The sequence below is a fragment of the Nicotiana sylvestris genome, chromosome 4, assembly GCF_000393655.2.
Source record: "Nicotiana sylvestris chromosome 4, ASM39365v2, whole genome shotgun sequence".
Taxonomy (NCBI): domain Eukaryota; kingdom Viridiplantae; phylum Streptophyta; class Magnoliopsida; order Solanales; family Solanaceae; genus Nicotiana; species Nicotiana sylvestris.
The window spans coordinates 92,217,296-92,242,006 of record NC_091060.1 but is presented as its reverse complement, the minus strand read 5'-3'; the positions used below and the strand labels follow the sequence as shown (position 1 = coordinate 92,242,006).

General features: G+C 39.7%; 1 pseudogene; it reads right to left on the bottom strand.

Moving 5' to 3' along the window:
• Positions 1-13,989: 13,989 nt before the first annotated feature.
• Positions 13,990-16,034, bottom strand: LOC104247018 (dynamin-related protein 4C-like; annotated as a pseudogene).
• Positions 16,035-24,711: the final 8,677 nt, after the last annotated feature.

Sequence of the window (24,711 nt, the reverse complement as noted above, 5' to 3'; positions counted from 1 at the left end):
ATCGGTGTAATATAGCAGGTGAAGGTGCCACAAAAACATGTGTAATTAGTGGAGGAGGGTATGAGACTTGTTTGGGTGGTGGAGCTTCAGAAGTATGGGAAGTGGCGCCATGAAATTGTTGGTCGAGGGGAAATGCTGGAGATGAGTTCACAGTAGGAGGCTCTGGAGGTTAGGCTGATGGTGGGATATAAGCAGAATTGGCGGGATAAACCGGTGGTGGATGCCCCTTCGCCCAAGCTTGGTACATTTCAGTCATCTGCTGCTTCAGCTTATACATTTCTTCCCTCATTGCATTAATGTCCATTTCTTCCACCTCTTTCGATGGGTCAACAATACTTGTTTTCGGTTCCTGGTCGACCATATTCAGCATGTCTTTCGATCGAGTGTTGTAAGAGTGAGTTGCCAGAATACTAGTCAACTAATCGCCTGCCTGGACTTAATACATCAAACAAACAACCTTGTTAGCGATTAGGCTTTAATAGATTGGTAACCGCACATTGGGCATGAATGCACCTAAACAGTTAACCATCTCTATTATGTATTTGATCGGTTGCATGCGTCATTCCGGCCTTTTCTTACTTTCGATTGCAAACCTCCCCCTTTTCTTTCTTTTCTTTTCCTTTCCTTTCAGTCTTGCCTCTGTTCTCTCTTTGTTTTTACTTTCTCTTATTTTATCTTCTCTCTTTTCTTTCTTGTTTTTCCACTCTTTCTTTCTCTCTTTTATTTGGTTACGGTCGAATCATATGGAGATTGCCTACGTATCATGACCCCACATGAATCAGACCAAGCGTAGTTCTTAGGGATAAGTATAAAATAAAGTAAAAACATTTGGGGATTTTCAATTTTCATATAAAAAACGCTATTACAAAGACTGAAACTAACAGACTCAAAAGAAACTAACAGACTCGAGATACAGACTTAAAAACAAACAACCCACATGCTCTGATAACAAAAATACAGACTCCAAAACAACTGGCAGACTTTAACGGAAAGAAAACACAGACTCAAGAAATCACGAATACATCAATGCCTCAATTGTCCCTGGGACCACGGGGGCGTCATTCGGCCTTGCTGTGGGCCGACTCGCTAAATCCCCCTGAAGGTGGTAGAGATCTTCCATTACCCGACAAAGAAAAATCATCACAGTAGCGAAGAACATAGATCTCGTCATATCCTCACAGCTACTGCACTTCTTTGCGATATAGTTGGCGACCCTTTTGACTCGCTCTCTTATGACGTCCTTCTCTTGCAACAAATGCCCAATTTGTTCAGTTCTGGCTTCCAAGGTTCGTTCGGCTACCTGGTTCTGCTCTTGGAGTTTTTGCAAGTCCCTTTTTAGCCGTGCCATTAAGGCGTAACAATGTTCTCTTTCAGCCTTAACATTTTTGGCTTGTTTAGCCATGTCACCCTTGAGGTTGCCGATTGCCTTTTCCCAACCTGTGACCCCTCTTTCATATCTTTCTTTCATCTGTTGAACGAAAGCTGCACGCCCTTCGGCACTTTTGGCCAACCTTGCCCGTGCTTTTGCTAGTTCAGACTCAACTTTTTGTAGGTCATCTTCATAGTCACGTACCTTTTGAGTGAGGTTGTAAATGAGCCTCTCATCTTTCCTGCTTCGGCCTGGGTTCTCGGCTTCAATTTTCAACTGTCGAACCTGAGCTCTGAGGGCCTCGTTTTCTTGCACCAATCTTCTCCTTTCACCTTCGACCTCTTGTGCCTGCAAATCATTGTTGAAGGTGACATTTCTCAATTCTTCTTGCAGACCGTGGATAATGGCCTTATATTCCTTCTCCTTCTCCCTCTAAGCTAACCTCTTTTGAATTTTATCATCAAAGGCTTGAACATGAGGCCTTTTGGCGGGCCTCTCGGGCTCTGGCTCGTTATTTATATAAGACATTTTCTCAAACCAAGCAGCATAATTTGGATCTACTTCCCCCTTGGCGATGTCTGGTACCTGGGTGCCGTTTTTGAGATACCGGCAGCTATTCCAATCTTGCTGAACTACTGCCTCAGGCAATGCGGCTTCTGGATGCAACTCTATAACCTGGACGCTTAGATCTTCATCTTCAGGTGCAATCTGATACCTTCCCAATTGCCTCAAGACCCTCTGCGGTGCATATGGCTGAATACTCCTTACGCCCATTATCCTCAGGTATCCTTTGGTAGCAGTCATATAGATGGCTTCTGTCCTAGGGAGCCATCCTATAGTCCACTCAACCTGACCTGCGTCAAGAACTTTCAAATGAGAAACCCATGCTTCAAATCCTTCTGGTGTGTTGTAATCTTTTATCCTCTTCTCATAACTAATGATGAAGTTGTTTGGGCTCGAACCGTAACTCATGAATCTGGGATGATGGTGAAGATGCTCGATCAACCACATTTGCAGAATGATACTGCAACCTTCAAAAAATTGAGCCCCTACTTTGCACAAAGTCAATGCTCGATAGATATCAGCCAGCACCAACGGGGTAAGTGTATGATCCTCCTTGGTAGTAAGGATTTGTGCAATTCTAGCCATACGAATATCCACCGTCCCTCTCTCATTTGGGAAAACCATGATCCCCAAGAATGCCACAATAAATGCGAACCGGCGATGAACTTGCCAAAGGCGCTTGTTTTGTTTCTTGCTTAGACCCTTTTCATGCGTTTCAAAACCAGCAGAATGCCCGAACCTGAAGTATAAGAAATGGAAAGCACATCACCCGTTGCTCACACGTTCCTTATTTGTCTGTTTACTAATATTCAAGAGGTCAAAGAACTTGTGCACCGATGGAGCCCTTGGAAATATAAGTTGTTGCTTCCTCAAGTCCCGTCCGAATTCAATGTACTCGGCTATCTCCTCCAAAGTAGGAGTGATCTCAAAATCCGAGAAACGAAAGACATTGTAGACAGGATCCCAGAAAGTTACCAAAGCTTTGACTAGATCTTCCTGTGGTTTGATTTCAAAGATGTCTATAAGAGCTCCCAAGTGCTTTTTCACCCATTTCTGACCATCTTCGTCTAGATCATTCCACCACATACACGAGTGTAGCCGAGCCTGTTCCCTGACCACTTCGGGCGGTTCCTGGATGGTATTCATTTGTTCCCTACAGAAGATTAAGGTTAAGGTTGACTCAAGTTGACACTTTTGTAAACAGTTTTTGAAGAAGAAAAGAAAAAGAAAAGAACATAATTTCTTCTCTTGTATGCCAACTTTAGCCAAATGGCTATTTTCGCAAATACGGCCCCTTTCCAATTTCACTCGAATTTTGAGGCCGGGGGGGGGAGGGATTATTTTATGACCCCTCACAAACTTGTCCATTCTTTTACAGAAATAGCCTTTCGACAACTGAAACAATACTCTGAGGCTATTTTGGCAAGAACGGTTTAAGACATTGCCGAAGCTGAATCGACTTATTTTGACCAAAAATCAAGATTGCATTCACTCGACCACTGACTCTCTTTTCTTGTTTTTTTTTTCAAGAACAAGTTCGAACCTTATGTAGGTTGCCTACGTATCCCACATCCGGTGAGAATCATACCTGCGTAGTTCGGTCAGTTCTGACACATTTGAAAGAACACAGTGTTGGACTCTTTTAAAAATAACTCTTTTTTTTTTTGAAAAATTTTGGGCAGAGTTTCAGGACACTTTTCAAATACCGGGATGTTTAGAACCGAGTTTTATTTCCTTCCCTATATCACTCTTGGTTTTCCTTCTTTTTTTCGCTTTATTTTCCCTGGCTGGTCAGCATGCAAGCCAAAATAAATGTTCACATAGCACATAAAATGCATCAGGATGGTCTGTTATTTCGGGCAAACCTGTCCTAGACGGACCCAACCCCTGTGTTGAGTCCCCTAAGTCAAATGCACATGATGCAAACAAACGTTCCTACTAGGGATCCGGCGTGGGGCTGTGTTTTTATAGGTTTAAATCCTGGGGTTTTGGTCTAAACTTGGGGTACCCGAGCGGAAAACTGGGGCCGAGGAGGGGGCGACGTACAGGGAGCACTGAAGTCTACCCGGCCTTGTCGCTTGCCCAGCCTCGCCCTATTTGGTATAATTTCTACAGAAAAAACAGGCTACGCGAACGTATGCACCATTTCCAGAAGACTCAGAGGGGTGACATAAGAAGACAGTTATATACAATTCAAATAATATTAAAGCGGTAAACAGATAGCATTTAGCACAAAAAGGTTCACAGAATACAGTAATATTAACAACAAATGAAGCCAAGTAAAAATCATACTAACAAGCTCGAATTCTTGAACCCTGAACCAGAGATTCTGGGTTCGATCCCCAGCAGAGTCGCCAGAGCTGTCACACCTCCTTTTTTACTTATACCCCGTAAAGGGCATAAATACAAGGGAATTTTTCCAATTAAAGGACAATCGAAACGGGATCATTTATTTATTAAAAATCAGAGTCGCCACTTGGGATAATTTAGGGTGTCCCAAGTCACCAGTTTAGGATCCCGAATCGAGGAAAGTTGACTCTATTCATGGTCCGCGAATATAGAAAACCGGGTAAGGAATTCTGTTAACCTGGGAGAAGGTGGTAGGCACTCCCGAGTTCCGTGGTTCTATCACGGTCGCTTTGATTATACTTGGCTTGACTAAATGGTTTAATTACTCATTTTAGAACCTATGTGCTTCTACCTCTTAACCGCTTTTAGTTAAGAAATTATCTTGAAATGGGTCACGCGTACGTGTACCCATTTGTTTGGCGCGTCAAAAATCATGTCACGCGAACGTGTCCACAATTAATGACACTTTGTTAAGAAACGTTTGGCCAAAGTTGCGCAAACGCATACTCCGGTTTTGTTTTTAAGAAATTGTAATCATGTCATGCGAACGTGTACACAATCATAGTTGTATTTTAAATGCACCTAAAGGCTTTTCTACAGACAATTATTTTGAACGTCTACGTTGTAAAATTAATAAGAGGGCCATAGGGATTCAATTATGAATGGCACACCTCGGCCTAGAGAACTACATCTAATTTAGCGGCCTATTAAATGTAGGCGATTCTCTACCTGGATTTAAATCGCAAGACATCGGAGCAATCAGCTACTGAAGTTGCACTCAAGCAACTTGTAGATTCTAGGGCAGTGGCGTTGTGCCTTTCTCAGCCAGTGCATCGGACAAGCTTGTGCAAAAATATGTTGCAAGACTATGCTCAGAAGAATGAATTGTGCAATTCCACAATATGAAAAGCGGTGGCATGCAACAAAACGCAAAATCACATGTTCATTTTCCTGTACTGTTGAGATAAGGGGGAATCCGATATATTGGAGGGGCAGCTATGATAAAGAAGGAACAGAGATCAAAGATGCTAGAACCGCACTGCTGGCTATTTGCGATTTTAAACCCAAAATCAACTTCTTTGGAATTAAAAAAAAATCTGATTGTTTTTGAAACCTTCAACAAAGACAAAGCTAAAACTAACTTCCACAAAATGAATAGTAGCAGTAGCCCAGCATTAATGCATTTTCTTTCGGACTAAACTTACAGTACCGTTTTGGTACTATTTTCAATCACGGCAACTCAAAAATGCATAATAACTTTAATTCTAAGATAACCTTAGTGCAAATCAACCTTAAGTTGGACCTCATCTAACCATTCACCCATTAAAATGACTAAGACAAACCTACAATGAACACGTTAAAACAAATGCAAAGTCTCTGAAAATGCAGATAGGTCCTGGGCAAATTCATCTCAGTAACCAGACCCATATCATGAGGAGCATGGACTGAACCAAACTTTCACATCTTGAAAAAGGTTAGACGAGCGCAAGAAATCAGACCCAATGAGACTAACCAGCAAATCAAACCAACAAGAGCCAACAATCAGAATTTGCACTCAGAAAACTGAGTAGATGCGCTGCTTGCACAGTGCGAAACAGGGCAGATTTTTAGCAGGCCAACAACCAGACAAATGCCCAAAACACTGCATGTATCAACTCGATTTACTGCTCAAATGGGGATAATTAAAACTAAACGAACTGGTAGGCTTGAAATGGGCAGAAATGCATTTGCTACAGACATACATGAAGAACAACTTGGCATTCTAATGAAATCGAACACGAAATAATATGATTGATTAGCTATACATGCTGCCAAAAGAAGAATTCAACCAAATGAATGCAACGAACTCATCTCAGGCATTACTATAGGCCATTTGACTCAAATTTACAGTCAATGAGACGGAACATAGATTCACCCTATAGTGTTATAGCAGCCATGAGTCCAAACAAATTTAAAGTCTACTTTAATACTCGCGAAAATTAACAGAAGAAAACAACGCCGAAACCAACAACCAAATTTGGATAACCAATCAAGAGGAAATCAGTAAACTCAATGGCACATGTTAATTTAACCCATAACTAATCAAATTAAGTGAAGGGAGGAGAAATGAACCTGAAATCAGAAATTCTTTCACTAATAACAGAAGAATACAAAGTTTTGCTCCAAAAATCCAACGAAAAGCAGCCACAGTATCGAATAGAAATTGTAAACCAAAATCCAAATCGCGAAGATTAACTCAGACAGAACTCGAACAGTACCAAGCGGACCACAGAAAAACAAGCAATTTCAATCAAACTCCATCACAAGCGAGATGGACCCAGAGACGGGATGCAAAGAAATCGAAATTTTTTGTATTTTTTGTTCTCTGATTTTAACAAAGAAAAACGAAACTAAACACGAAGAGAAACTCAACACGATTTTAGCTGCATTTGTTTTTTGTATTTTTCAATGAAAAAGAACAAAGAAGATGAAAATCGAAATAAGAAAATTTCCAGAAAATCAGAAGTATCTCTAGAACCCTCATCCAAATTTCTCCTAAGTATCCCAAAAGTCCTCTTTATCTTACCCAAAAATCCTTACCTTATATAACCCCTCCAAAATCTTGAACCTTCTTCTAAAAATCTAGAAATCCTTTCCATCTTCCATGAATGATTTAGGGATAGATGGAGGGCATGGATTGATTTCCATCCATCCACGACTCCCATATGTCCAACAAATCGCTCAAGAGGTGAAAGGCACGTGAGAAATCCGGAAGGAACCTTCTTATTTTGTCAGAGGCCGTTGGAATCTTGCTGACGTGGTGGGCTAAGGGTGCGTGTGAGTGAACTCGCCTGAGTTTGGGGTTGAATCGGACTGGAGAAGAAGAACAGTAGCTGACGCCGCTTTGAGGGATCGTTAGGATTTTAGGTTTTTTTAGGAGAGAAATGATATAACAAGTTTATGCAGTAGGGGGAAAATGGGGCGGGTTTGGGGCAAACGGACCGAGGGTCTTGGGCTGACCGGCGGGGTCTTGGGCTGACCGGCGGGTAATTTCGTTTAGGCTGGGAAACTTAGATTGACTTTGGCCCAGATTTAAACCTTCTTATTTCTTTCTTTTCCTTTTCCAATTTCACACTTCTTTTTTTTCTTTTCCAAAATTAAAATAAATCCTACATTAATTAATAATTATTTTAAACTAAATTAACCTACCCAATTAGATTAATCACTCATCATGGTATTTACAATAATTAATTAAATCCTAAATTTAAAGAACAATTACACAATTCAAAATTAAAAATGTAAAAATGCAAAATGAATTATTTTTGTGATTTTCATTTTTTATAAAACAAACTAATTTGCTAATTAATCTAAAAATATAAATTAAATCCTAAATGCAGATGCAACATATATTTTGTATTTTTCATGAATTAAATAAAATAAACGTGCACAGACAAATGCAAATAATTAACAAAAAATGCCACGAAATCCAACAAAATTGCAAACACTGAGAGAAATTATTTTATTTTGAATTTGTTGGAGTAATACATATAGGGCAAAAATCACGTGCTCACACATATGAGAAGCAAGATTATGAATATATAATTATCTCAAATCAAATCTAGACCAATACATGATGATTCAGAGAAAAATTATTGTATTATTTGAATATTTTTCATTTGAAAAGGATGAAAGACTTAGGTGGTACGCATGAAGTCTCCGCTAAGAGAAAGTGAAAGGAAATGAGATTGTGAAAGCGGAAAAGGGCCAGAAATGGCCCTCTACTATCTAAAATAAGTCATATCTGGCCCCGTTATACTATTTAATTTAAAAAGTCTTTAACGTTTGTGACCAGAAATTAAAATATCCCTCCACTGTCTACTCCGCCATTTAAAATTAAAATATCCACTTGGCAGTCTTTGATTGGATGATTTAAACCCACCCCTATTTTTTAATTAACCCACGACCCGGTTCATTTTATCCGACCCACCCGTAAATCGCTTAAAGAACACCCCAAAACAGATCGGTCCTCTCATTTAAGAACAAAAGCTAGGGTTCTTCAAGAAAGCTTACTCTTAGTAGAGGGCTACTCCAATTTCTTTCATTATCAGTTATTTGATCCAAACCACGCTGTAAATATTGTCCAAAAAGGTGGTTTGGCATGTCGAAAAATAGTTATTCATCCAAAAGGAAGTGCCATTGTGGGGAATTTGCTAACCACTTCACTTCGACTACTCTTTTTAACCCTGGACGGAGATTCTACAAGTGTCCAAAACCACAAGTAAGTGATTATTAAATTTTGTCATGTTTGAATTTTTTTATAGTTTAACGAATTGTTTCCCTTATTTGTTTGAATTGTATTTTGATGTTATAGGATACTTCATGTGGTGATTGGGAATGGTCAGATGATCCTATTTCCGATAGAGCACTTGTTGTAATCAACAATTTAAGGTCTCAATTGGATGCGGCAAATGTTAAAATCAGTACTTTGAAGTCGTCGTTGGACAATGTTAACATTAAAAGGGATAAATTGAAGGAGAAATTGATCGCTGTGAAGGCAAGAAACCACGTTCAAGTGACTAAATTAGAAGAGAAAAATCCTCAAGATGAAGATTTTCACTATTATTTTATGTACACTTTTTGTTGGAATTGTAGCCGCTAGAGTAATGAATTGAATTTTAGCTGCTAGTGTATTGTTGGAATTATGTAGGCCCATATATCATATGAGTTCACTTTTGTTTAGACTACTTCAAGTCTTGTAACATTGATGTTTTAAGTTGATGTTTAAGTTCTAGTGTTAATTGCTTGCTTTTGTTGGTTCGCCTGTAGATTTAAGTTTAAGTTTAAGTTACTCCCTGTTTAAGTTCCATTTTGAAATTGGTGTTGATGTTAACTTGAAGTTTAAGATGCTATATATTAGTTGGTTGTTCAATATTAACACAAAACTACTCAGTGAATATAGTGAACACAAAGCTGCAAACTGCAAATTCAATATTAACACAAAACTGCCCCGTGAACATAGTGAGCACAAAACTGCAAACTGCAAATTCAATATTAACACAAAACTGCCCATGAGCACACAGTGAACATACTGAACATTAAATATTAACACAAAACTGCAGATTCAAAACTGCAATTAATAGTGAACATACTGAACATGTTTACAGCAAAACTGCATATTCAAAATTGCAGATTCAACAAAGTGAACATACTGAACATTAACTGCAAAATTGAAGATTCAAAACTGTAGATTCAACATAGTAACTGCATATTTCATTACACAAAATAAATCTAGATTTGTGGAGGCATGGGTGCCATATTATACACCCTAAATACTGTCATAAACATGGTGATAATATGACATCCAACCCCAACATTCAGCAAGAAGTCTTAAAAGACTACACAAAATAGGAAATGTACTGTCATATGGCAGTAATTACAACCCAACAAACTACACAAAAACAGTATATTTAGTTCTATTACAATAGACTTCAGTTGTTTCCCCTTCAGCTTATCCACTTTTTTTCTGCTTTGCATCTCCAGCTGACTTCCAGTTAAAATATTTTTTCCTTTCCATTTGAGGCCTGCTTATTTGAAAGGAAGTGATGATGGAATACTAACACCATTTGATTCACCAGTGAATGAAATTGCCCTTACACTTGAAGTTTGAGGTGGTTTTTGCCTTTGCAGAAGTTTTGTTTTAGATTCCGACACAGTTGTTGGCCTTGTAACTACATCTGGATCAAGTTCAGGTTCACACTCAGAGAATGGACTGTAGGTAAGCAGATATGCTTCTTTGTTGTACCACTAATTGATTTCATTCATAGGCTCTAACCTTTTTAATTGCAGGGATTTAATTGCATGTGGGCATGGGATTCCAGTAAGATCCCATCCCCTACATGTGCATTTTTTCAAAACCATGTTTACAGTGTGCTTATCTGTCCCTTCCCTGACTTCATAGCCATTGTCACCATTGCTGTCCACATAGCAAGAAGTGTTAGCTATCTTGAAGTATTCATTGTAAAGTTTCAAACTATGTGGACTGAAATCATTTGCCCATGACCTCACAGCTTCCTCCCTTTCCCTCAATTGGTTCATCAACTTTATCCTTATCTCCTCAAACATTTTAATGATTGGCTTTTGTCTTGCTTCAACCAGCCATGCATTCACTGACTCAGTGAAGTTATTCTCAACTTTTTGGTTCTTGCACACAGTATCAAAATAGGCTCTACACCAAGCCTGTGGAGGATACTTTAACAATGATTCAGCAACTTCCTTACTCAGCTGCCCAATACTCCTCAACTGATCCTTGAAATCTTCCTCATAAGAGCTCCACGCACTCTACCATAGCAACTTTTTGAACTCATTTGTCCTCTATCTCTTGCACCAGTTTGCCTCTATGTGCTTCACACAAAATCTATGGTGTGAATCAGGTAGAACATTCTGGACTGCCTCAATTAATCCCTACAAAATGAAAGTGAATATTAGCAAACATGCAGTACTGCAGGTAATTAACAGCAAATTGAAATGAAAGAAATAAAGACATCTGGAAAGAATTCATACCTTCTGCATATCTGACATAAAGGTAATTCCCTCACCATCTTTGAGATCCAATGACCTTTGAAGCAATTCCAAGAACCAGGTCCAAGTCCTTTTGGTTTCTTTATCAACAACTGCCCATGCTACTGGATAAGACTGATTATTGGCATCTAGAGCTACAACAAATAATAGCTGACCTTTTGCTTTTCTTTTCAAAAAGGTACCATCTAAGCCAATAAATGGTCTCAGCCCTTCTCTAAAACCCATCTTCAATGCTTGGAAGCAAGTATACATTCTCAAGAATTTTCTTTTACCTTGTTCAAGGGCATCCTTTGATAAATTAATGATTATATCACTGCCCGGATTACTTACTCTAAGCTCATTGGCATATGCCTCAAGTTTATTGTAATCATCTGTGAAGCTACCATCCAGTTTCTCTAAAATCAGCCTCTTAGCCCTCTTGCACTTTCCATAACTAACATTAACATTGAATGTGTTTTTCAGTTCTACTCTCACCTCTTTTATCTTAAACTTTGGGTTATCTTGCACCTTCTTCTTGAAGTAATTTGCTATTGTATAATAATCAACTCTAGAATTCTCAAATGCTTCATCACATGTATGTTTTGCTTTTAAGGTCTTTACCCTAACCCCTAGAAGGTCCCCATCTGGAGTAATATGAACAATAAAGGGGCAGTCAAATACACATCCATATCTTAGCCTTTTTGGAGAACTTTTCAACAACTTTAGTTCCTTTTTGTTTGCTACGGCATAGAAGTTAAGATATTTTCTTGCTTCAGGTATATCCTTGAAGCTCATACCCTTATACAGTTCCTTATAATTATCCAAACCAGGCATAATCTCTCTTTTCTTTTGATTAACAAATGCTTGTAATTCATCACTATCATACTCTACCTCTCCAGAATTAGAATCAGATTCACTTTCAACATCACTACAATCAGTACCAACTTCATTTAATATAGTATAAGACTCAGAATGATGGACTATGTTTGTCACACTAATAGACTGCTCACACTCATCTACAGTATAGAAATGAAGAGTCTTGAATTCATCAGAGATTAGACACAGCATATGTCTTATACCATCATCATCCTCAATCTCATAATAATTACCAGATGGACCATTCACAATTAGTTGTTGAACACCTACATTTCCTAACTCATTAATGTATAAATCCACTAGATATTTGTACGATAGAAGTTCAGAATCATAACCTCTCTTGATATGGGACAACTTCTTTGAATACAAGACATGTGGGCTTGTGATCCAGTCCCCACCATAATACAAGATTAGGTCCAGCAATGTCATCCTTGCTATTCTGTAAAGGTAACAATAAAAAATACCTAAACAATTAAAAGATACTAATAAAGAATACGGGGACAAACAACAAAAATATAAATAACATAAACAATACTAATAAAGAACAATAACTAAGCAATTAAACAAAACAGAATTATAAATGATGTATGGATTTAGGGGAACACAAATAACATGTAACAACTAGGGGACCACAAATAATTCAAGTAGTAAAGGCCCACTAGTACTAAAATATTCACAGATTTCAGTTGTGAGGGAACAACATTCAACACACCCAGCACAGACATATGCCAGACAAGAAAACGACTAAAAGGAACAAATGAACCCCACATTATCATATCTCACCAACTTTAATGCTTACAAAATTCAGAAAAGACTAAAACAAAACACATGCAAAGACATTCCACACAAGAAAATAAGACAAAAAGGTCAGAAAATAACATCTTAAACCAAGACATAAGAAAACAAAACATATTAAAGCCCCAAAACGATTTGAGCATAAAACCCTAATAATAAACTAAGACAAATACACATAGAGGAGAGATAAACAAGTAATATTACGCGGATTAAACATACCTTTTCAGAAAATTGATTCTTTAATCGGCAGCATCGACTAAGAGAAGGCTTTGTTGAAGAACCCTAACGTTTGGTCTCGTAATTTTGTTCTTGAATGAGGACCGATCTGTTTTGGGTGTTCTTTATGTGATTTACAGGTGGGTCGGATAAAATGAACCGGGTCGTGGGTTAATTAAAAAATAGGGGTGGGTTTAAATCGTCCAATCAAAGACTGCCAAGTGGATATTTTAATTTTAATTGGCGGAGTAGATGGTGGAGGGACATTTTAATTTCTGGTCGGACTTTTTAAATTAAATAGTATAACATGGCCCGATATAACTTATTTTAGATAGTAGAGGGTCATTTCTGGCCCTTTTCCGTTGCGAAAGAGATTTAAGAAAGAAAAAGGAGAAAGAAGAAGAAGAATAACATTATTCCAAATATACATGTATATTCAAAGTAATCTCAAGTTCCGTGGAGGCCCATCTCTCTTCAAATTTGGATGATGATACATTCACTAATTGGTCAACATTTTGTGGTTACCTACTATTCACACCATGCGCCTAGCGCCCACTAGATTACTGCTTTTTTAGGTTATATACAGAGTGTATGTGGAAGAGTTATGTGCAATTTCTGTCACTATACCACCGCCACATCGGGAGTCTTGGCGTAACCGATAAAGTTGTTGCCATATGACTAGGAGGTCACGGGTTTGAGCCGTGGAAACAGCCTCTTGCAGAAATGCAAGGTAAGGCTGCGAGCAATAGATCCTTGAGGTTCGCCCTTTCCCCGAACTCCGCGCATAGCGAGAGCTTGCTGCCCTTTTTATACCATCACCACATTATATGCCTTGTCATAATCTCTTGAAAGTGGATAAAACAAATCTACCATTATCATATGAAAAACTGCATCGACACCAGTTTCTTGAAACAGAATAGACCAGTTCCTCAAAATGTCCAATATTATTCAATAGTAAACTTTGAAACATTCAGAAATCCACTGTGACCTAGGTAAAGAAATCTACATACCAGTGAACTAAAGGAGAACATACTACTTCAGACTTTAGCTAACTGAAAATTTTCAGTACTTAAAGTAATAAGAGATTGCAAATACACATACAATGAAAGTGATATGCAAATGAAACTGCAAGCAAAATTAATCATAGACCACCATAAGAAGGAAAGAAACACAGAATCAATATCATTAATAGAAAGAGATTAATTTTCACCTTTTACTAATCATAGCAGAACTACAATATAATACCAGATTAAACATGCTGTCCAAAAGCACCAAACACTTGTTTAAGCCTTTTCATCATCAACATGAAGAGCAATCCTGTCCATGATTTTCGCCACCACCTCTTTCGACTTCTCTCTTTTTGAGCTCCTCTCAAAGCTACCACCCTCGGATGCGATCAGATCTTTAAGAATCTCCTCCTCAATCTCATAGTTAACTAGCTTTTCAACACTAAAAACATTTTCCCAGAATGCAGTGAACCTCATGTGCAGTAATGCCACCAAATCATTACCAATATTCACCTTGATCTCATGGTTACCCAATTTTTCAGGATTGAACACGATTTTCCAGTATGCAGCCATTCTCATCTTCAATTCAAAAGCTAGCTGCACAAAATCTTTACGATGCTTCCTCAATACTAAAACATTAATTACTCCAGCTCCTTTGAGTTTTATTTTCAGTTGTGGTGTGGTTTCCCTATAGAAGATTTCCAAAACTTCAAAAATCGCGTTCGTTGATCCATGAAACTGCTATAACTAGCTACATACTCGTGGTTACTAGTAAGGTCAGTCAGCTTATCCGTCCCAATGATTTCCCGGACCCAATCAACAGATTCATCCTTCCTCCTAGCAATCAAATTTTACACTGCCCTCCTAATGAAACACTCAAGTTCCGGGTAACAACAGGAATGATGCATCAGAACTTTGATGACAACTTCCTCTATACAGTTCCACATTTTTCCCACAAACTCCTCCCCAGTTGTAGAAATCTCGTTGACCTTTTTCTGCAAAAAATTAAGAAAAATAGCATGTGGGACGACATTTGGCAATCTAGCATCATTTTTTTCTAAAGGCAATCTAATCCCACATGCTTTCTTCAAAAACATGAGCTCATCCATCAAGTAGACATCCTTTTTATAAGGGTATTTTGAATGGAGCTCAGCATAATATTCTTGGAGTTCAAGATCAAGAAACTCAGACCATCTAGCAGCGCATTGCATTTCAAAATCTTCAATGTACTCCTCCAAATCGACTCTATGAAAAAATTTCTTCAGAGACTTTTTAGCCAAACTACGAATTCGCATGAATGCAGCCAAAGCTTCAGCAGTAGAACCCAAATTCTGTAGTAACTCGTTCCGAGAAGTTATCCTTCTCACAACATTTGGCAAGCATTTGGAACTGATGTTTGCTTGACTTTGCACCAACTTATGTGCCAGAACAGGAATGCGAACCATGGATATGTCCATCTTGGATAATAGTACATGAGTCTCAAAAAGCCTAGCCACCTCACTAGGGGCAGACTCATTCCCAATCCTATTCCTAACACAAACATAACCAAGTCCTACATTGACAACATTTTCAGTAAGTTTTTCAAGAAACCCCTCAGAAGCCTTATCAACCTGTGTCACAACTGCTAGAGTACTTTCCCCATGTTTGTCCACCTTCTTGGACATGTTAATGCATTCAAAATTAGTAGGGACATGTTATGCTTTCCTCAGGTGTTATATAGTTCATAATAATATCTGAAACTCGTTCGAAGATATCTTCTGGTTGTCTGTGAACGGAGACACTAGTTATTCTAGGCAAATCCGCCATAGTCAAGTCAGGAATACCATTCTTTTTCACTACGACAGTAAGAGGAATGTTGGATATTCCCTTACCATGTCCAGCTATCTCATTAGTTGCAAGAACAATGGCCTCCGCAACATGAACTTCATCGGTTGGAACTGATTTTCCATTGTACTCCAAGTGAACCTCTGAGTCAATGTGATTTTGGAGCCTGATGATGAGAGGCACTCTAGAGAAAATGTCTTGCTCTCTAGGAAGACTGATTCCAACAAGTGATTCAAGCACACTGGACTTTACAGAAAACTTATCGCCGACTACTACAATAGTAGGAAGCTGAATGCCTTGCTCCATGATGTTGAGGTGCCTAAGCTTGTCCACACAATTAAGGAGTGTTCGAATTATATCATCGAAAGATGAAACAATAGGTGCTGAAAAAGAAATCCTGAGTCTTGTTGCTCAACCACTGCAACATGTTTGGGATCAAGAACTTTTAGTGAACATTCACTAGAAGAAGAGTCATTCATGGTTTGCTGAAATGTCATGGTTAGTAAAGTAAGGTGTAGTTTATAAAGTCTACTGGGATACTGCTATTTATGCATGTTATTTGATCATTCATGAGCATTAATTATATACCAGAAACCCTTAAAGATAATCATCAATCAAATAACTATAACACTGATCACATTGACTAAGAAAATGCCTGTTTCTTTTTCAAGAATTAATGTATCATTAAAATGAACCTCTGCAGAATGGTGTGAAAAGCATAAAAAGGGCTACTCTATATCCCCAAAAATAGTAATCTCAAAAACTTGTTTGAACTTCTTCTCCCACGAAGATATTAATGCATCAGAAAAACACTTCAACTTCTGATAGCGTGAACAGCATATCTAAGGAATACTCAACTATAATTAATGTTTTTGTTTCTCCCAAAAATTACTGATCTCTTTAACTGAAAACTTGTCGGTTGCTTTTCTCAAGCCATATTTACTCATCAGGAAACCGTTTAGCATTCCAACTAGTCTCATAGTACAATGCATTTCCTTTTCTTTTTTATTTTTACTCCACGTCCAACACTATATTTCAATCCAAAGTTTGTAGTTACTTCGACTGGATGAGTCCAGCGAGGGAATAATTAGGTCATAATTCATTGGTTGATGTATCATTACCCCTTTTTTTCATACAAGGAGCTTATCATGAATCCATTTGTTTACCGTGAAAATATGAGTAACAATTAAATTTGATTTTGTGGTTTTAAAGATACATGATATAGTTCAATACCAATTAATATTCAAGAAATATAAAGTATAAATGAAAGAAATGAATGAATCAAACCAGTGTTACTTAAGCAGTGTCGACCTCGAGCTTAGTGGCCTCGAGATAAGTTAAGAGCGGTAAGGTAAGAACAATAAAGCAAGAACAATAAAGCTAAAGAACAATTCTCATGAACTTGAGCGAGAAAGTTAGGATAGTATATTCTTTGCCAATGATTAGATGATCCTTACAAATGATTGGGGTCCCCTTTATATAATTCGGGAAACCCTAAATAAGGTACATTCCCATTTACAGTAAAAAATCTTATTGGGATAGTTGTATAACCGCTTAGTACGGATTTGTACTGATTCGTACAAATCTATTCCGGAATTTACGCCATGATCTTGGGGACATGGCGAGAATCTTGTCCTTTTGTAACAAACTCATAACGACACTGTCTCGGAGCTGGTCGTGCTTGGCTCTGATGTTCTTCGCGTACTTCGATCCTCGGGCACTGCATTCTGTCTTCGAGCTTGAGTCTGGTCCATCGAGCTCGAACTTGACCTTACCTGAACTCGGGCTTAAAGTGACCCCTTGAGCCCGGAAAATCGGGCATACCTGATTTCGACCGTATACAGATAGTCCCTGCATTTCATAGAGTAAATGATAAGAAACAATTTGACTTTCAACCCTTCGATGCCTCGATCATGCTGTCAATCTCATGATGTCAGCGACTGAAGTGATTGAAAGGTCGCGTTTGCACAGTTTCTAAGGTCATTAATTAAAGGCGACTGATGGTCAGCTATTCGGCTTCCTTAACATGCTTAAGCGGCCTCTATAAATAGGCCACTTTACAATTTTGCAAACTTTATTTCTCAAATCATCCTTGAAATTTCTTTTGCTCTTTCAACTTCTTTGAGTTCACTTTCTTCTCAATTTGTTATCACTACAACATCTACTCTTTCTCCTCTTTTAAATTTACAAACCTCCATGGCTAAAACATCTAAAACCATTCCTTAAAAAGAAAAAGACTCTTCGTCATCACGGCCGGCCAGAAGTAAAACAATGGTGACACCTCGTATCGAGGAGTGTATTCCCCCATCGTGCGAAATAACATATGATTTCAAGATTGATAAACCTGTATTGACACCAGGCCGATGTGAGCCCATGTCCCAATAAATCTGCTTGATAAACGAAAGTGAGCTCGAGCAGGTGAAAAAGGACTGCAACTAGGATAACAAAGATGTGGTGATCCCTTCCCCTAAAGAGGACATCACCACTCATAAGGCAGGGTACTTAAGCGTGTATACCTACCCATTCACGCTGGGTCCTGCAGATCCATCTTTGGTCCTATAGATCCAGTTATTCTTGATTTTTGCCAATAATACCAGGTGACGCTTGGCCAGATCTATCTTTCATTCTGACGCATTGTCAATCTGATCAGATATTTCTCAAGCCATGTCGAGGGGATGCCTTTTACCCTCGACTATCTGATCAGGCTATATAGCCCTCCTCTTTATCGAGGTGAACTGATAAAGTTGCAATGCCGACGAAATCTCTCTTCTCTAGCATCGATGAGGACAAGGACCGGGGATGGATGACCCAATTTGTCCGAATCAGAACCTCCAACTTAATTCCTACTGAGAGGATGCCATTCCCCGAGGAATGGAACATGAAATGTAAGTACAGGTTCATCGATAATGACTTTATATTCTGTTTTCCCTACTCTTTCTCGACCTAATCCTTTTCTGATGGTGTAGCTATTGATTGGTTTCCCGGTAAGGTCCCAGACCTTAAGGGTTGGGTCCGAAAACTGGCCTCTACTTCTTCATACGCAGAGCGCAACTGGCGTGACCTAGCCAAAGGTCGATGGGAGGCTAAAAACCATGGTGAGTCCTCTTGTTTGTATACTTACGTTTTTAGCGAAATACTTACTTTATCTTTATGCAGGCCTCGGAGACGTTGTTGCTATGTGGCCGCCCCCGCTCGATGAAGAAGAGATTCCAAAGCCTCCCAAGGAAAAGAAAAGAAAGAGGGGGTCGCCTGCAAATTCCTCGAAGCCAAAGAAAAGCAAGGCTCGAAAGCCTAAGGCCGATACCGTGGCCCTATCTCCAGAAACGGTCCAACATCTTCGGGATGAGGATGAAGAGGGAGAAGATGATGACTGCCTATTGGTAGCTTGGGAAAGAGGAAGCACTGCCGTTCCGAAGGCCGCTGAACTGATGGTGACAGAGGCGGTTCAATCTCGAACCGAAGAAATTTCGGAGGGGAGCTCAGCAAAGTCCCCGAGCCATCAGGTGGAAAAAGTGCGCCTTGTCCCGATGGACACTTGGTAGATGATCTCGAAGATCCTAACTCCAAGGCCCTTCAAATATATGATAATATCCCAAGTGAATCACTTGGGGTAATCAACATAGATAACTCACCGCAGGCCCGGTGTTCTTTGAAGGGCAATTCTGAGATGCCTAGGCCATGGGGACTCCTGATGTGGGAATGACCCATGAAGGGAACGATATTTTTCGGGAGTGTCTTACAGGGATTTAAGAAGGTCCCGATCCTGATGCCTTGTTTATTTTTTAGGAGGCCGAAAAGCTTCTTAAACAAGTAGGTTTTGTCTTTCATTACTTCGAGTTTAATCTTCATCTTTCTAAGTCTAACTTCTTTTCCTTGTGAGAAGGCCGTGTCACTTCACCGATAAGCATTCGCTAAATCTCGGGCTGAGCTTGCCCGATGCGAAGCCAAACTTAAAAAGCTCGTGGAGGAGAGGGATAGCCTTAAGATCCTCTACATCAAAAAGAGGGGATATCAACGAACTCCGAGTTGAATTGATGGAGGCTCGTCAAGAACAGACCGAGCTCATTGAAAAGGTAATATAGCCTTTGAGGGTCTGTTATGCACTTGCTTGTTTTGGCGACTAATACTTCAATTTCACAGTTCCAGCAGAAGGGCAAGCTGGTAGAGCAGCTTCGGGAGGAGCTCAAGACGAAAGAGGCCGAGACCCTAGGGTGGAAGCAACACGTGGACTGTTTCGCCTCCGAAAAAAATGCACTTCGGGAATAACTAACTTTAATCGAATGCCAGCTCCAAAATGCAAAGGAGGAAAGCTTTGCCCAGAGGTGCAAAATCAAGGAGCTCAAAGCTAAATCAGCCGCTGAGCTTGTGAAGGACAAATCCGATGTAGAGGCATTTGTGTCTTTGTACCGAGTTGACGGTTAAGCCGCTAACACTAGGGCAAAAGAGATCTCCGTTGCAGCCGAAGTTAAGTTATTGTGTGCTCTTAACCACACCAGGCAGCAGTACCGGAGAGAAATCCTCGAGAAGGTGCACGCTCGTGGCTTTGACCTCTCAGTCGATATTGAAAAAGCAAAGACTTTGGAGAAAGAGGCTGCCACTTTGCTCTCTGATGACGAGGATTCAGCTAGTGACTCTAGAGTGGAGAGGATGAAGATGAAGTCCCCAAGGAGGAGGTTCCCGAAGATGTGGCTCCCGAAAATGCAGCTCCCGAGGATGTGGCCTCGAAGTAGATTTAGGTTCCTTTATTTTGTTTTTGTGTTTTTGTGCAAGGTCCCCTCATGGGCGTTGTAAATATATTTTGTAAATATCTCTTATAAATATAAAGAACCTCTTTGCTTCATATTTGATTTGTGTTGAATTCCATTTCGTCTTCACTTGTGAAAAATTTGATTGTATAACTCTAATGATTAGTCCGAATATTGGCTTGGACTCAGAACACAATAAACCGTTAGGTTTTTTATTGATCAATATAATACTTCTTAAGGTTTTTGTGAGTCCTCGAGCTATGTTTACATTGATTTGATGCGAGCTCGGGATGTCGGGACTTTTGAGTCCGAGTTGAGTGAGAGCAAGGCCTCGAATCCTATATATTTTGGCCCTTAAGCTCTTTTATATCGACCCTTAGAATCTTTTAGGTCGGCCCTTAGGCTCTTTAAGTTGGGCCAATTCGGCCTCTAAAGAGGCTATAATATTTCCCTCTTTTTGGCTAAAGACTTAGTGAAAATCTATCTATGCCGTAGCATGTGTTTTTTGTACCCGTTAGGTTTTTCGAAGGTTCAATGGATCAGAACTTTATTTGTAATTTGTTTGTGTAAACATAATCGAATACCTCTTGAGGTTTTCTCGAAGACTGATGTTATCGAAGCCTTTAAATTGTTGGAGGGCTGATTTTATCGAAGCCCTTTATCATTTGCTTTTGCTGAGGGGAGCCTGATTTAATCGATTTTATGAAAGTTTTTGAAGACCTTTAATTTATGGTTGAAGTCAGACGTCTCCGAGCTGCATTATTTCAATCGTAGCCTTTTATATGATTGTAGTCTTTAGTATGGCCGTATCCTTCGGGTACGTCTCTTGGACTTGTTTCCCGATAACCTTTCGAACTTGTTCAAAAGGTTAGTCCCCGAGTATGGTGGCCTTGGACTTTATATCGAGGGGATGCCTCTTTGAGGTCTTATGAGTTCGAGTTTTTGATGAATCGGACATGTTGACTGCCGATGACAATCCCCGAGTATTCGGGGTGTATTTGCGTTCTGGCCTTTGGGCCGTTTCTCATAGAATTATAAGTGTAGAGCTCGTATAGTAATAAACTTCTTTGAGACAAAGTGTTTTGATATAGAATGAATGCTTCTTTGAATAATTGATACAGGCGTACTATTTTTCCATCGGGGCTCGATTATTCTATATGGAGACGATTCATCTGACCGTTTGGCCCATTACAAAGTTCTCCTATCAAGGCCCTCTTTGGCGTGAAGTATTTTCCTCGAAAATATAACCTCCGAGGGTGATCCCCCCCAGTATTTGAGGTTGATTAAAAAGAAGCCTTGGATAGTGTTGAGTTCTCCTTATGTAGCACATAGTTGTTGCCTCGTTAAAAACCTCGCCGGTAAAACCCATTTAGGACAAAATCCAATATAAGGGAAAACAAGTACAATGCATGCTTTAAAACCTAAGGACTTCGTGTAAAAAGGTGCCTTCGATAGCTTCGATTGAACACCTGTAATGGGTTAGTTTAAAATTCAAATGGACAAAAAGAGAAAGTCATACCTTAGCAATAGTATCGTTTGAGTAATAATATGTTCCAATTATTTGGTATTTGTTCACCTTCCATTGTGCTAAGTCTGTAAGATCTTTTACTGACAAATCCGAGGACTCGGTATGGTCCTTCCCAATTCGGGCCCGGTTTCCCTTCATTCGGGTCTCGAGTGTTGAGGGTGACTTTCTATAGAAGTAAGTCCCTGATTCCGAAGTGTCGAAGGCTGGTCCTTCTATTGTAGTATCTCTCGATTCTTTGCTTCTCTGTGGACATCTGAATAAATATTGCCTCTCGTTTTTCATCTAACAGCTCGAGGCTAGTATTTATAGCCTCGTAATTTGACTCCCCCAATGCATGTCGAAACCTGGCACTGGGTTCTCCAACCTCGACAAGGATTAGGGCCTCGAAGCCATATACTAAATAGAAAGGAGTAGCCCCGGTACTAGACTTTGATGTTGTTCGATATGCCCAAAGGACCTCGAGTAGAACTTCTCTCCATTTTCCCTATGCATCGTCCAACCTTTTCTTTAGGTTTTGAATGATATTTTTGTTTGTTTAGTCGGCCTATCCATTTCTAGTTAGGTGGTACGGTGTTGATAAGATCCTCTTTATTGTATGTGCTTCAAGGAACTTCGTCACCTTGCTTCCAGCAAATTGTTTTCCGTTGTCATATACAATCTCGGCAGGCATCCCGAACCGACATATGATGTGGTCCCCGATAAAGTCAATAACTTCCTTTTCTCTGACCTTTTCGAAGGCCTGTGCTTCCACCCATTTAGAAAAATAATCAGTCATAAACAAAATAAATTTTGCTTTACCTGTGGCCATTGGTAGAGGGCCGACTATGTCTATTCCCTATTTCATGAAGGGCCACGGGGACAGGACTGGGTATAGTTTCTCTTCGGGCTGATGAATCATTGGTGCGAACCTTTGGCATTTATCGCACTTTTTAACAAACTCCTTAGTGTCTTTTTTCATACTATCCCAGTAACAACATGCTCTGATAATTCTGCGAATAAAAGACTCGGCGCCGGAGTGATTCCCACAAGTACCTTCATGGATTTCTCGTTGAACATAATCGGTATCCCCCGGCCCTAAACATACCGTCAATGGCCCATCGAATGTTCTTCTGTATAAAGTTCCATCCCCATCTAGTGTGAACCTAGCAGCCTTGGTTCACAGAGCCCTCAATTCTTTGTGATTCGATGGGAGCTTTCCATTTTTCAAATAATCGATATACTTATTTCTCCAATCCCAAGTCAAGCTCGTAGAATTTATTTCGGCATGACCTTCCTCGATCACAGATCTCGATAACTGGATGATAGTCCCCAGGATAATGTCGTCTTCTTCGACTAACGATCCCAGATTTGCGAGTGCATCAGCCTTACTATTTTGCTCTCGAGGCATGTAATCCAGGGTCCATTCCTTGAAGCGGTGCAATGTCACCTGTAGTTTGTCTAAGTATCTGCATTCTATCCTGTCGAACCTCAAAGCTCTTGTTTACTTGGTTCACCACCAACAGAGAGTTGTATTTGGCCTCGATAACCTTTGCCCCAAGCTCTTAGCTAGCTCGAGACCTGCAATCATGGCCTCATACTCGGCCTCATTGTTAGTTAACCTTGAAGTTTTGATAGATTGTCTAATAGTACTACCTGTTGGTGGCTTCAAAACAATGTCGAGCCCAGACCCTATCACATTCGAGGCACCGTCCGTGAAAAGGTTCTATACCCCCAATGATGTACCTGATCCCAGTAGAAATTCTTTTTCTACTTCGGGTACGAGGGTCGGCGTAAAATCAACCATGAAGTCAGCCAAGATTTGGGATTGATTTCCGTTCAGGGTTGATATTCGATATCGTACCCCGCAAGTTCGACCGCCCACTTAGCCAATCGACCTGACAATTCGGGCTTATACAAGACATTTCAAAGAGGATAAGTGGTTAATACACATATGGGATGACATTAAAAATATGGCTTTAACTTTCTAGATGCGCTTATTAATGCAAGTGATATGTTTTCTAAGTGAGGGTACCTAGTTTCAGCATCTCCTAGAGTTCGGCTTACATAGTAAACAGGGAATTGCGTACCTTGCTCTTCTCGAACTAAAACCCCACTTACCGCTATCTCAGATACTGCCAAATATAATTAAAGGTTTTTATCTACCTTCGGGGTGTGAAGCAAAGGTGGGATCGATAAGTATCGCTTTAATTCTTCTAAGGCTTGCTGGCATTCCAGGGTCCATGCAAAATCCTTTTTCTTTTTGAGCAAGGAGAAAAACCTATGACTCCGATCTGATGACCTCGAAATGAATTGACCCAAGGCGGCTATTGGTCTTGTTAACCCTTGCACGACCTTCACACTATCCACGATCGTGATATCCTCGATGGCCTTTATCTTGGTGGGGTTGATTTTGATACCCCGATTCAGTACTATAAAGCCGAGGAACATACCCGAGCTGACCCCAAAGGCACATTTTTTCGGGTTAAGCTTCATGTTGTACTTCCTCAAGATTTTGAATGTTTCCTGCAAATGAGTTAAATGGTCCTCTGCAGGACTTAACCAACATATCATCAATGTAAACTTCCATCAACTTACCTATCTTTTCCTTGAACATTTTGTTAACTAGGCATTGGTATGTAGCTCTTGCATTTTTTTAGCTCGGAGGGCATTACATTGTAGCAGTACATCCCAAACTTAGTGATAAACGAGGTCTTCTCCTGGTCCTCTGTGTTCATCCGAATTTGATTATACCCAGAGTAGGCATCGAGAAAGGTTAGAATCTCATGGCCGGTCGTGGCATCGATCATGCGATCGATATTAGGCAATGGAAAAGAGTCTTTAGGGCATGCCCTATTTAAATCTTTATAATCTACGCACATTCTATGTTTGTTTCCCTTTTTAGGAACTGCGATCATGTTGGCT